Source organism: Haliaeetus albicilla, chromosome 19 (genome assembly GCF_947461875.1).
Source record: "Haliaeetus albicilla chromosome 19, bHalAlb1.1, whole genome shotgun sequence".
In the NCBI taxonomy this organism is placed as follows: domain Eukaryota; kingdom Metazoa; phylum Chordata; class Aves; order Accipitriformes; family Accipitridae; genus Haliaeetus; species Haliaeetus albicilla.
Genome location: NC_091501.1, coordinates 8,143,086 through 8,156,801, shown reverse-complemented (window position 1 = coordinate 8,156,801; position 13,716 = coordinate 8,143,086). Strand labels below are relative to the sequence as shown.

At 41.9% G+C, this 13,716-nt stretch overlaps 1 long non-coding RNA gene across 1 annotated transcript; it reads right to left on the bottom strand.

The window, feature by feature from the left end:
• Positions 1 to 417: 417 nt before the first annotated feature.
• On the bottom strand, positions 418 to 11,866 carry LOC138690071 (uncharacterized). The gene is made up of 2 exons (XR_011328864.1): positions 7,249 to 11,866; positions 418 to 5,476 (listed from the first exon to the last, which is right to left on the bottom strand). It is a non-coding gene; the product is annotated as an uncharacterized lncRNA (long non-coding RNA).
• Between the last annotated feature and the right edge of the window lie 1,850 nt (positions 11,867 to 13,716).

The window sequence follows — 13,716 nt, the reverse complement described above, 5'->3', positions numbered from 1 at the left end:
TAGGAAACCCTATAGTGAAACTTAGAGCAGAAATCATAAAGTTCCAGACTTCAGAGCCAGATGTATAGTAGATTGGAAGAAAACAAAATAGCTAGTCCAATCTGGTTTTAAATAAATTTATTTGTGGTCTGTATCTCTCTGGCTTTGCAGGCATATTATGTAATCAAAATAGTGAATATGGCTTCCTAGGCTCACCAGCCTGGCTAGCTGTGGGCAAACTTTCATATGTATCAGGCCTAGGCTGTGGGGTTTTTTTTTAATTATTTGCTTTTTCAAAATAAGCTGAAGTAAATTAATTCAACTTTTCATGCACTGTTCTATGCTGGAATAGACCAAGCCATGTTGAAATACACTGAACTTTTGAAGACTGTTGTCACAGTCCATTTGGATCTCTCAGATCTACAAGACATTGTACTCCGTAAATTAAACTTTATTTTATAAGCTCATTAAGCAAGAAACAAACACAACAAACAAGGGCTCAATCCCCTTTGCACAGACTAGTCTATCACATGAATTCACCAATTCATCATGTAAGTCGTGAGGTTTCTCTCTTGTAAGTTCTCTAATGCATAATTTGCAACTCACAACTTATAACTTGTAACTCAACTCATGCAACTATGAGCAAAATAGTTACCCAGCTGGTGGTGAGTGCTCATCCTTCCTCCTCGGTCTCGGCGCGGGCATCCCCTGTATCACACCGGGAAGCACAAAAGCCTCAGCAGTCCAGCTGCTGTTGGATCAGCTTCCAGAGCTTTTTGGTTAAGCTGACATTTTTATACCTTCCAGCTTGTGCCCTTTCCGTGAGTTAGTGGATTCTGATGAAACTGCCAGAGAATCAACATGCAAAGTTGATGGCTGCAGGAGACAGCAATCTGCAGGTGGTAACGGCTGCATAATGGGGCTTTATCTCTTCCTGTCCCTCCTGTCCTGCCTCTGTGGTGCTCTGTCTTTGACCTAATGGCACCACTCCCAATAAACATCAGGCCTTAGCATGAGCTGTGTTAGCCAAAAATCTGGGCAGGACTTGAGTGAACAGTCACAACTGTTAATATTAAACTTTGCCAGGTATCATCACGTTGGTGAGTCCCAAACTCTGAGAAAACCATCAACTGGGTTTCAGCTGGTTTTGGAAGCAAAGAGGATAATTCCCTCTCTTCCAGCCAGACCAAAATTCTGTCTGGAAAAATGATAGCCACCATTTTGCAGTACCTGATCAGACCAAAGTCCTTTTTGAAGTCATTGTTACTATAGCCACATCCAGGATTGGAAAAACCAGCTCTGAGTTTTCACTTCAAGTGTGAATAACATGAGCAGTTTGGGGATTTTGTATGCATTTATTATACATAGGTAGAAATTAGTTGATGACTGTGGCTATATACTGCTATAAAGCTGTTTCTGTATTATTTTATCACGTTGCAGCTAAATTGCTGCTAGATTTGTGTAGACTCATTATTTGGTCAGCTGTCACCTAATGTTTACATTTTGTCAACCATTTCATAAGATTGGACTTTCTCCTGAACATACTACCAGAGGCCCCTGACTGCTTAGTTCTAAAAATATTGCATCCTAATGACCATGAGGAAGGACACCACAAATTGCTATGGAAAGATCATGGAATCATTTAGGTTGGAAAAGACCTTTAAGATCATCGAGTCCAACTGTAAAGCTAAGACTGCCAAGTCCACCACTAAACCATGTCCCTGAAAGACATGATGATGAACTCATGGGACTGTTTGCATAAGGCTGTAGCTCTGGGCATCTTCACCTCCTGGCGATGAGAGCTTAAGAAGCGCTTCACCCTTCAGCTCTTTTGGCACCCTCTTTTCTGCTGCTCTTTTCTGCCCTCTGTGCCAGCATGGATGTTTGTGCCATGAATCAGATCAGGGAGTTGCTTGGGCTGGAAAATAACTATTTAAGGAGTGCTGAATGTAATAAGTAGCTGTTGCCTCAGACTGTTAGACTAATTTTACAGCTGGGCTGTGTAATGGCTTTGGCCATGATTATCATTCTCACTGGCGTCCCTTTGCACTGCTGAAGTGATGCAGAGACAAACTAGTCCTTTATTATTACTTTACCATTATTTTCTCTTTGCTTATGATGGCGTGGATCTGTTTTACAATAAAGGATTAGCTTTTAGATATAGAAAGTAACTTAATTCTATGTGAATGTTGACTATGACCAAGCATGATATCTGTAGATAGCCACGCACTGAAGCAGTTTATTTTGCCTGGTAATAACCAAAATGTTGCCGTGTCTAAATGCAGCCTGTTCAGCAGTAACTTCGTGGAGCCCAAACTAAAAGCTCACCTGTAAGGAAAGCAGAGTATGGTATACAAGAAAATACAACTACAGTATGTGCTACTTATTCACATGTAAACGGAGCTTCCAGACCTGATGGCATAAGACTATAACCCAGGCTAACATTTCTCGTGCTGCATGGAAATTAAATAGTTTGAATTTCTCTTCAGCACCTACCTCTGCCATGAGGATCCTCTATGGATTCATTCTTGTTTAAAGTGTTTTGAAAATTAAAATGTTAATTATGCTGATTCTCACTATGTTACCGATATTTATTAACACTTTCTGGTGTTAGATACAGTTGTCTGCAAAATATTTTAGTGCTCAACCATAAATGATGAATGGGTGACTGTCACAAGCTCATAAAACATTTAAAGATGTGTACTCTAGCTACATGCTACAGGAGTTTGCAAAGCTATTAATAGCCAAGGGAGGAGTGACTTGCTTGTAAAGACTGTGTAGGCTTTGGTATTTAAGATCCCCTCCCGAACCTGTGAAGCTTGGTGGGTGCCTTAGCAGACTGGTGACCTAAAACTGTTGTAACAGGCGAGCACCTGGGAGTGGAGATGAACGTTGCCTTTCTGCAGGCAGTAGAGGTGACTGACAGAGCTCGCCAGTGGTTAGAGAGGACATAACGAAGGGCCAGGGCGTGATGGTGGATGGGTGAGATATTCTTTTGCCATCTGCGTAGCATTCCCAGTGTAAGACTCAGATGCTGGCTTGTGGGAAGCCAGGTACGCTCTGTGCCTGCACGAGAGCCAGAGCCATAAGCCCGTGCCCACCCGAAGCCCCTCGCTGCGTGCTGGTTCTCCCTCATCATCTGACCTGATTTCCACCAGAAAATCACACCTGGGAGCAAGTGCTGCTTCTTAGCCAGGGCAGATGATTTGCACGTTGAGGCCAAGCCGACGCAGAATCCTGGCAGAAGGGAGGGGAGCCACGGAGCGGCATCTGGCATCCAGAATTGTTCTGCAAAGCGCAGCTAATGGAGCAACCCTCAACAAGAGACAGCATAAGAAGGGAAGGTCATTGTGTTTTGTACAAACCAGGTACCACTCATGCACGGTCATTCTCTCATAGATTTGACTCACTCATTCTTTCATACGCAGAAGCTTGAAGATGTGTCTGCACATGGTCTGTCCAGGATTATTTGCAGTGACAGGATGAGGGAAGCTGGTTATTTAGTTCTCATTGGGTCTTCTGGGTTGTTCTTATTACTGGCAACCACATGGTTGGTTTTTGAATGTGTCTTTTACCTTTTAAAAGTTGACAGTGACTGTGAATTGTTTGTCTCTCCCGCTGTCCCACCTCTGTGAGTCACGAGGCAAAATTGCTGATGAATTCATTGTTCTTTTGTCTCTCCTTCTGGGTGTAGGCTGTTGTATTTAGGTTGCTTTTTTTTTTTTTTCAATCTGGGTGTTTAGAGAAACTGCAGATAGTTGTGCTGGGGACCTGACGACCTACAAATTTAGGTGCCATTAACACATGCTATTCTTTCATCCCTTCTTCTCCCACTTCTTCTCCCACACCCAGACATTTCCCACTTGTGCTCCATCCATACCAAGGCTGACATTTCTGCTACAGCTCTTCACAGAATTCTGTGCAGCACTTCTGCTTCTGCTAGGCTGGGATCTAATGGGTCTGGGAAGGCAGAGGACTGAGGAATGTGCTTGATGCCATTTCCTACTGGAAGAATTTCCTGCTGGCTATGGCAGTAACTCAGGCTTGTTTCAACTGCACAGATGTTAGCAATGGGAAGAAAAACTCATCTACACAAAGTAGATAAGCAGGCATTTCTTTCTTGCAGTGCTGGGGACACGGGGAATAGCTGTGCCCAACGTGCCCAACTTAGTTTTGAAATCCATCAGTTTTTATATGCTTTTTCTGTCAAGTCATTGTTACATAAGTTCTTTTACATAAAAATGCATAATATGTTCGCTGTTAAATTTAACCTTTATAATGATTGGTCTCATTAGTTATATAACCTTATCAATATTCTTACCCCAAAACAATCATTGGTCAGTTCTACCTAACTCTATTGATGGGAATTCTTGTTATTCAAATCAAGATGGGAAGGGTAAGGGGATTTCTAAGCAACATAACTGGTGTCCATGACAATCTCCTTAGTTTCTTAAAACAAAACAGAAAAACCCAGCAACTTCCTGGTGAGATTTCTACGGTTAGCTATTTTTAAACTTAACAATCTTATACATTGTGTTTCACTATTTTCTGCTTCTTAATCAAACCTAACTCTTCTATGAGATCAAATTTTGATTACTTTATCAGAGTATTTACAACACAGGGAGCAATGCAAATGTAAACTTCTAAAATTAAAGGTAGCTCATGTGAATGTGCAGGACCATGATGAGAAGCTCAGTACGCCGGTGTCCTGTAGGGTGATTTCCCTGGGATTCGTACTGAGGAGTCCACCAGAGCAACTTTAGAGGTGGACAATTCTGTAAGATCCAGGGCAGCTTTATAATTCCCATGAGCTAGTGTCTACAGGCACTGGAGTGGCCATGGGTGTTTAGGAGGAAGCCGTGGATGAGGTCAAACTTTGCCCACTGTACAGCTATCCATCCTTCTAGAAGTGTGGGAGAATCAGCTGGACCACCTGTACCTCCCCCAGGCCAGGAGCAATGTCCCAGTGAGAGCATCGGTGTGGGAACTCACTTTGTCAGGAGATCGGTGATGGGCTATGAACCCAGGAAAGCTACAGCAAACAGGCGCTGCCCAAGGGACATGTTTTGGATGGCACAGAGGAGAAGCTGTCACCCTACCAGCAAGGAGGCAGGGCCCGATGGGATGCCATAGCTATGGCGATGGGAGAGGCAGGAATACCAGGTTGGCTGCATGGGATGAGGGTATGCTCCATGCAGGCAAGACCACAGCATGACAGGCTGGAAGTGCTGGACCTTTATATAATGGCTGTACTACTGCTGTTGCATGGGACAAGGTAGGAAGTTAGGAATCTGCTGGTGGCAGCCGCCAGCACTGGCCAGTGCCATTGCTCCCCTGTTGTGTGCCACAGCCAAGTGGAGCAGCCGCGCAAACTCTCATCGTACATCAAATGGCTGGCACGGTGTTACTGGAGGAGGAGGGGAAGGGGCCCCGGCTTCACACCAGGATGGAAACACCAGGTTGTTGCTTCAAGAAGAGACACAGGGATGCCAGTTTCCTGAAAAAAAAAAAAAAAAAAAATCAGTCCTTTGTCATCTCACACTATTCCCAACCATAAAAATAAGAAAAATGGCCTGTCCTTACAAGGAGGTTGGAGACATTAATTAATGTTTGTGAAGCACGAAGTACTATAGCAATAAATTACGTGGGAGATCCTATGATGATATTACTAATGGTGTATTCAGGGCAGACTTTGAATAGGATATAGTAAATAAGGCATGAGGCCATGCACTTAACAAAGAGGATAAAACAAGCTAATGAATAGTTGCTCATTAAATGTATGCCCTCCATGTGCACAGAAAGGCCAAAGGTCCTGTGTAAAAAGCTATATGTTATCCTGTAATTAAAGATTTTACAGTGTGTACAAGAGTTACAAGTTTAATTTGTCTAGGAAAATTTAAATCAGGCATTTCCTATCCTCTGAGTACCCAACTTTGCAACCCTAACAGTCTTTGAATGCAGGCTTTTCATGTAATTCAATAGAAATCATTTAAATATTGTGTTTCCCCTGCTTGTCTCGCCACAGCTGGCAGCGCGCTCCTTCTCCCATGCTGCCTTCGCCATCTGGAATGGGCTGAATGGCTTCCTGAGTTGCCTTACATCCCATCACCAACTCCCACCTTCTGGGCCCATAATTCCTGTCCACCTTTCTCATAAAAGAACCCAGCCCCATTTCTTGACCAAGCTTGGCTCCATTAAACTTATGTCCCTGTCAGGTCTTGTTTTTCCTTCTCTTTTCTTCTGTGTTTTTATACCATATAGACATGAATCTACAAGATATCAATATATCTGCCTACATTTATTAACATAATATGAGACCATTAGTGATTTAGTGCTCTGAAGTTTTCCATGTCAGATTAATTAGTTCAGAGAAGTGTTCAGTTCAGTCTAAATTAGGTTTTAATGAAACAGCAGCAGACTGACTTACTGTATATGGAAACTCAGACTAACTGTTATCTTTCTAAAGAAATTTGAATTCCAGCATCCTGCTGAAAATACTAAAGGTAAATAAAAAGCAGAGAATCAGATCACATTCCATTATTGTCCAGAAATAAAAAGCAAATTAATATGTTTCAGTTTTGTATTGCAAATATATTATAAATACAGTCAACAGGAAATATATATCCAACAGTAAAATGGTTACAGAGCAAATGCAGTACTGATACTGGAAGAGCATTGATTTCAGTGCCTTTGCAGTTGTTTAACATGTTCTGTGTGTGAAACAAAAAATGTAAGGATTTGGAATAAGAAAGTGGCACAATGTTCTCTCTGATCAGTACTTTAAATAATCACTTTTTAATATACGGAAGAAATAACAAGTAGTGCAGGGGAAGCTTTGACGTGGGCATCAGCAGGAAGTGGAGATGGCACTAGTGGTTTATTGCTTTACAACTTTTCCCCACCATTATTTTATGAGATAATCTTTGGTTTTGTTTTCCACAAAATTTAAATAAATCAAGCATGTTGGTTCTTCTCATCACTCTGAATTTTTCAAATTGCCACTGACATGATTTCTCTTTGTTACCGAAATCCGGAATAAAACTCCTTAACACCAACGTGAAGTTAAGAAGCAGGCACTTTGTTTACTGCAGCACTGGGGACACGGGGGATCGCTCCTCCAAAGGCGTGTCCAGCTTAGGATCAAAATCCATCAGTTTTTATAGACTTTTTCTGTCAAGTCATTGTTACATGAGCTCTTTACATAAAAATGCATACTATGCTTGCTCTTAGATTTAACCTTTATAATGATTGGTCTTTTGATTATATCACCTTATCAATATTCTTATTTAAAAACAATCATTGGTCAATTTCACTTAGCTCTACTGATTGGAATCTTCGATACTGGTATCGAGATGGGAAGGGTAAGGGGGTTTCCAAGCAGCAAACTGGTGTCCACGACAGTTTCCTTAGTTTCTTACAACAAAACATAAGAAAACCAGTAAGTTCCTGGTGAGGTTTCTATGGTTAGCTATTTCAAACTTAACAATACTAAGGTTCCTATGGTCACACATAATACAGTTCCTAAAGGTTCTATGACTATATTTCAAACTTAACACTCCTATACATTATGCTTCACAATTTTCTACTTCTTAATCAAACCTAACTCTTTTATATAATTGAATTTTAATTTCTTTATCAGAGTATTTTCAACACCTTTGCTTTGAATAAAGCTGGTACAGTGATGTTGTTATCTCCGCCCTCCTGAGCCTCCATGGCTTTGCAGAGATCACAGATCAAATGCTCACATCCTGCGGTTTTTCCTGGGACCAGAGAACCACTGGTCCTCCAGCCACTACAAACTCTCCTAATTGTGCTGTACATGAGATTCTCAACCTGAAAAAGGACAATCATTCATGTACCATGTGAATTCAAATTTCAGTTGTATGGTATTCACTGTGTTCTGCAAAATCTTTTAAAAAGAAAATAACATTAAGACAGCATACAGATGAAATTTGAAGAAAAGAAACCAACCCTTCCCTGCTGACAAGCTAATTTGCATTGCTCTAAGAATTACAGAATGAAGTAAAATTATTTTATTACCTTCTTTCATCATTATGCCACAGTACTAATTACGCGCCTGGTGTTCTTAAAGTCTGTAATGCTATTTCCTGCCACCGAGTTCCTATTTCTTTATTAACTTAATTCCTTAAACACATGCTTTATGCCTCTAGTAAGGACCCGGTAACAGTCTATCATTTTACAATGACACCAGTGGGTAAGTCTTCATCCAGTGTAAAGATAGAAATGGCAGAACAATGACTCTGTAGAATTGAAACCGTAGAAAAATGATTAATATTTTCCAGGATGATCAGCATATGCTGCCACAGAGTGAATATGAAATCATCCCATTTTAATATGGAAAACTGATGAAGTCTAGAGCATAAATAATACAAGTTATACAAGCATATCTCTGCATGCATATGAGAGACTGGTGTTTTTCAGTGTATGGAAGGCACTATACGTCCTGAAGGGTACTTGCTTTGCTGGAATCACTGCTTTCCATAGGCTTCAGTAAGAGTGACCTTGCATTTTAGACACTATTTTCAGCTGACTTCAGACAGAGCTAAGGAATTTCAACCAAGAAACGAGTACATCCCTGATAAAGATGGACCTACTGGCACAGCTCTGACAAGCTTAGGGCTTAACATGGAACAAAGGGTCATTCATTGCTGTCTGGCCTGGGAAGTGGTGGCGAACTGCACATAAGCATAGCCAAACTTAATAATAACCAGTTTGAAGGTGCTTCCTAATCACTGCTGTAAAGAGATGCATGAAAAATGACTCTGTTCTTGTTAAGAGTATAATAAAGTCACTGACAAAGAGAATACACAATCGAAGGATTAACCTCCAGGAAGAAACAGTCCCTCATGGGAATCAAGCTTACACTAGCAAAGGGAGTGCCTTACGGCAATTTAGTCCAATGGGCAACTGCGATATGACTGCAGAAACTTTTTAATATAGTCCTTAAACTAACATTGTACCTTTTGCCCATGGCTTCTAGGGGGCTTTTGGCAGCTGGGGATTTCTGCAGAGAAACCATCCCTGAGACACGCCTAGGACCAGAGCTGCAGAAGGTGATGGCAAAGGGTTTGGCACTGCGCTAGCTGTAATGCTTCTGGGGCCGTGCTGGAGAGAAGTCTTTGGCCAGGGACAAGTGGTGAGTCACTGCAGCTCCTTTCCTCTATTTGAGCAAAGGGAGGCAAACTTGGGACCAGGGCTGGAGGTTAACAAATGCTGAGCCCCTAGGAAATTCCAGCATTAAGACTTGTCCCCATCCAATATCGGGGAGGGTTTTCATATGATCCCAAGAGTGAGATTAAGACACAAACAAGGTCAAATGCCGTATACCCAAAAGAACTTTTATTATCAAAAGCATCAAAAGTAGAAAATAGTAGTGATAGGATAGAATGTAAGAAAAGGCAGAAATCAAGCAAGCAGTCGCGATAGAGTTGCAACGATGGTCACCACCATGGATCCAGCAGCATCCTGTTGGTCCTCAGTCTTCAATTCTTCGGTGATGGGTGCACACCACGGCTTGTCTCCATGGGTTTTTATAGGACATGCTCGGATGATGCATGCGCATACGTACTGTTCATGCACTGGTCACGTGCTGCAGGTTTCGTCTATCACACGACCTTCGCGTGATCAACACCAGAAACCAGTATCTTATCTCAAAGACTACAGTTTCCACGAGAATGGTAGTCTCCACATTCTTCGCTGGCTCCGGGCTGTCTCCTCCCCTGGATGCCTCCGTGGCCTGGTAATCGTCCTTTTGGACAGAGGAGTGCCCTGCTTAAACAAGCCATCTCTGGGATAAGTGACTCGTCACAGCAAACAATCCTTGAGACAAATGTCTTGAGATGATAGTCCAGTCTCACAACAAACAATCTTTCAGACAAATAGCTCAAGATAACAATTCAGTCTCCCACAAGACTAAGGCTCTGCTATTAAGGAATATGTTTATGCCTAAATGAGCTCTCCAAACATAGGATACCTGCCATCAGTACACCTGTCTGGCAAAATAAAGTGGTGTGGTTTCCAACCATACTTCCAGCAATTGTCCCAGGCTTATTTGGACACACTGTTAGACATGACTTTGGAATCTTTTATTTCCATGGCCATTAACTCTCTCTGTTAACTGATTACAGGTGCAATTCCTGATAAAGCCGGTGGAAATCATACCCAAATGTTTGGCAATAGAAACTTAGCCTGTTGACTTGAAGCCAATGTAGTATTTTTCTAAGGTCTTTTAATTAACTATAATCAGGAAGTTGTTGTTTATGTTTTTAGTACGTTGACAGTAGACAGTCTTATTTTTAAGAAAAAACTTTTTTTTTTTAATTTTTTTTTTCCCCTCAGTAAAGTAAAAAATTTCTGGTATTGACCGAAGGAATGCATGTGAGGTGGATTGTGGCAAGATTTTGTTTGCAAAGCTTTGTCACTGTCCTTCCTGTCCTAACCGCTACCCTATTTAAGTGTTCAACCTTCCCTGCATGAAGACCACTAAGTTAGAAAAATTATTGCAGTGATTTTGTCATACAAGTAAGTGCTTTAGGTTAATTTAGGACATCAGAATAATTTCTCATTTTTCCTACATTTAAAGGTATTTTGTATGTTACTTTCTGTCCTGTTGCTAATTATTTTAAAAGGGGCTTTGTTATAGAAAAGGAGATCTGTCACTGAACCAGTCATTTTTCTGGCATGCTACACTGTGAGTAATGCAATTGCTTAAATAAAAATGGTGCCGCTTTAACATCATAATCTAATCACTCATTTCTTTGCCTTTCATTCTAGTAATGTAAGACATAATGAACTCTTGGTAGATATAGTAATACCCCATGAATATTTCTATAGGATTTATGTTGTCATTTAATATTATTTCAAAGAAAGCAGGACAAAACATAGTTCTTGCCATTTTGTTCAGTTACTCATTTTGTGATTTTTATGTTCTCCCACTATCACTGAAAAGAAATGATCAAATTAACCATTTTAACAAGCATTTGCTAGTTGCGCATACATACCATTCATTTAAATGACTTGTGAAATCAATCAAAGAATGGGGCCTAGTCTCCTTTCCCTGAATAATGACTTCAAGGAAGATCCACCTCCCTCTCAGGGAAAGAACGGATAGCTGGGAATGCTCAGGGGAATAAAAGGGTTTAAAGCATGGCACATAAAAGGCTGAGTAGAGGAGTCTTTGAAAATAAATGCAGGCTTCAACAAAAGATGAGAAAGAAAAGGGTACAGAGGGAGCGGAGGACTTGGTGTAGATATGGGCAGTGCATACAGAAGAGGTTGCTGAGGCAATGCATAATACCCCAATCGAAGGGTGAATGCGCTGTAGGTGTGGGGTTGTAAGCAGAAAAAAATGCATTTTGATGAGGGGCACAGGATGTGCAGAGGCTGGCTGTGGCTAATGGGGAGCGAAGAGACCTGAAAAGGAAGCCAGTCTGGAAAACGACACCAATTATCTCAAAATGAAGTGTTTATATTTCTACTAGTATAGGATGAGCTATTCTTCACAATCACAAAATGATGAAGGTGAAAAAAAGAGAGCCGAGGCCCATATTAATATTCTTAAAATGACAGAAATGATAACAACTCTTCTCCCTTTTCCCATAGCTCAGATTTAGATCTAACTGAAAATAAAAGGCACCTGATTTCTCATCAATCCGGAGTGAAACAAAAATCACAATATTGCCTCACAGTTACAAGTCTTCTGTCTGGGTTGTTTGCATTTGTAGCAAAGTCACACTGGAAGATGCTTTTACAGCAGGACTGGAGTAGGCTGTAGCATTTCCACTGAGTGTTTACATCCACTTCTCCAGACAACAAGCAAACATAGAAGTGATTGAAGAAGATGGTAGGTAAGCTGCTGGCTGCTATCTTCTTAAGTTAGCATCCTCTGAGTTCAAAAGATACAACAAAAAAAATTATTTTTAGCCATTTTCTCAGGTTTTGTTATCAGAAAGCCGTTGGTAGGTTAAACATGTAATTAAAAAGGAAGACAGCAGGACTTCAGTGAAGTAGCAGATTAGAGCTGTTGTAGCTGAAAGAATGATTTGATGTAACATGGTTAACATTTTTAACTGTGTTGGAGCTAATAACTTTATGGAGATGTGCTAAAAGATCATCACTGCCTGATAAATTTCCAATAATGTATATCAACCACCTCCAGTTATTCAAGTAGCAGTTGAGTCACAAGACTTACTCATGGATATTTGGTATTACTCTCCGTCTGAGACTACCTATTGGACTAGATCAGTCAAGGCTTTGACCCAGTATTGTAATGGAAATGTTTTAAGCTCTGTTTTTCTAGGAGAGTTTGCAATGCACTGAGAAGATCTTGTTTGAGCTGTTGGATATCTTTGGTCTGGGAAGGTATAAAAACGCTGCTGTCCTTTCATAATACATTGGCGATGCTCAAATATTGCAGCGTTTTCTGAATATAGGATACAAATCTTAAAATAAAATTAGCGAATGGGACTATATTGACCGTGGTAGGTAGATAGGATAACCAGTGGCAGGTGCAAGACTTTTGGATGATGAAGGGCATCATCAAGGCCCTCTTCTGTGAGTCGCTGCCGTACTTTCACCATCCTCACATGAGATTTCAGAGCCCACAGCCATGCCCAAGTCAGTGGCTGCCATCCTTTAGAGTCTCACAGTCTCCGTCCATTACTCCTTGGTCAACAATCCCTTTGGGGTGGCAGGTCCACCACGAGCAGAGAGGTTGTGGATATTTCATCCTCCAAACTTTTACTCCACTAGTGCTGTGGGTGACAGCTGAGAAGCTCTCCAAGCCTTTGGTCTCCATGACTTCCTAAACTGGGAGGGGAGCTTTGACGATATTAATTTTCTCCTTCTGTTTCCAGCCTGCTGCAGCTACAACTACATACACTGTAAGGCTTTGCTCAACCTCTAAAGGAGATTTATGGATTTCTCAGCATATTTTGGTGCAGGGACTCATGATGTGGCATTTTCAACAACTCCAGCCTTGGCCTTGGTGGAGATATGGCTACCTCCATTCCAAGAAGGGAAAGGTTCATGGTGTTTAGGGTTTGTGGGAAATGCCATATACTCTATGCTGTTTGATCATAAGGCCATATCCTGACAGCAAGAGTGCACCTGCAAGGCTTAACCATGCCTTTTCTGCATGTAGGCTGGAAGTACGATGAGCTTTCAGTCATCTCGCTACCAGATGATGAGCTTTGCGCAGCACACAGACCTGGCTCCAGCACTCCCAACGATCTCCAGTTACGGGTGTTTTCTGAGCCCTGCACAAACTCTGTGGGGATGCAGGTGAGCCCTTCCATCTAGGTTGACCAATGGGGACCAGTTCCCAGGTGGCTGCATGCATGGCCCCCTCCTAAGTTCTGGGGGCACTGGGGGACTAGGAAAACAGTGGTGTCCTGGACACGTTGTCCTCTCCACACTGGGGAGAGCCAGGCAGCAGCTCCGCAGCCCAGCAGGAAGGGTGATGGTGTGGAGGAGGGTTTGCCTGCTATCAGAGCTGCAAGAAGCAGTGCGGAGAAAAAGCGGGCAGGGGTGGGGAAGCTCAATAAAGGCTGAACTATGCTTGATAAGGAAACAGGGGGCTGGGCTGATTAGGTCCTGAAGGAAGGGAAAGGACTGTTTCAGCAAGAGAACTTTCCTCCTCCCTTTTCCCTAGTGGGGGACAAGAGCTTCTCCCCTGCTCCCTGCTCCCCCCTTGCAACGGGCCACAGGCTCCTGCCA